Source organism: Propithecus coquereli, unplaced genomic scaffold (assembly GCF_000956105.1).
Source record: "Propithecus coquereli isolate 6110/MARCELLA unplaced genomic scaffold, Pcoq_1.0 Scaffold100, whole genome shotgun sequence".
Taxonomy (NCBI): Eukaryota; Metazoa; Chordata; class Mammalia; order Primates; family Indriidae; genus Propithecus; species Propithecus coquereli.
In genome coordinates this window covers 2633274-2634361 of record NW_012133859.1, presented here as the reverse complement: position 1 = coordinate 2634361, position 1088 = coordinate 2633274, and the positions used below count along the sequence as shown (strand labels likewise).

Here is a 1088-nt window from a genome sequence, read left to right as displayed (position 1 = left end):
AGTAAGAGATAGAAATCCTGAACAGACCAATAATGAGCAGAGAGACTGAAGCAGAAACAAAAAGTCTACCAACAAAAAAGCCCCAGACCAAACAGATTCACATCTGAATTCTCCAGACCTACGAAGAAGTATGAGTAGCTGTCCTACAGAAACTATTCCATAACACTGAGGATGCCCTCCTCCCTAATTCATTCTATGAAGCCAGTATCACCCTAATACCAAAGCCAGGAAAGGACACAACAAAAAAACAAAATTACAACTCAATATCCCTTATGAACATAGATGCAAGATCTTCAATAAAATACTAGCAAACTGAATTCAACAGCACATCAAAAAGATACTTCACCAAGATCAAGTGGGTTTCACCCAGGGATACAAGGATGGTTTAACATATGCAAATCAATAAACATGATTCACCACATAAACAGAAACAAAAACAAAGACCATATAATCATCTCAATAAATGCCAAAAAAAATTTGATAAAATCCAGCACCCTTTTTTCATGAAAAAAACCCTCAAAAAACTAGGCATAGAAGGAACATATCTCAAAATTATAAAAGCCATATATGACAAACCCACAGTCAACATCATACTGAATGGGGAAAAGTTGAAAGCATTCACCTTAATAACTGGATCAAAACAAGGGTGCCCACTGTTACCACTTTATTCAATATAGTATTGGAAATCCTAGCCAGAACAATCAGGCAAGAGAAAGAAATAACGGGCATCCAATTCAGGAGAGAAGAAGTCAAATTAGCCCTGTTTTCTGATGATAAGTTATTGTATCTAGGACTCCCTAAAGATCCTACCAAAAGATTCCTGGAAGTGATAAATAAATTCAGCTAAGTTTCAACTTACAAAATCAATGTACACAAATCAGTAGCATGTCTATAAAATAATAGTCAAACAGAGAGTCAAATCAAGGACTCAATACCATTCACAATATCTATAAAGAAAATAAAATACCTAGAAATATACTTAACTAAAGAGGTAAAGATCTCTACAAGCAGAACTACAAAACACTGATGAAAGAAATCAAGATGACACAAATGGAAAAGCATGCCCTGCTCATGGATTGGTAAAATCA

At 34.9% G+C, this 1088-nt stretch overlaps 1 protein-coding gene across 2 annotated transcripts in view; it reads right to left on the bottom strand.

Annotated features, from left to right (window-relative positions):
• The window catches only part of FBXL7 (F-box and leucine-rich repeat protein 7), a 446911-nt gene that overhangs the window by 408358 nt on the left and 37465 nt on the right, over positions 1-1088 (bottom strand). The window lies entirely within an intron of this gene.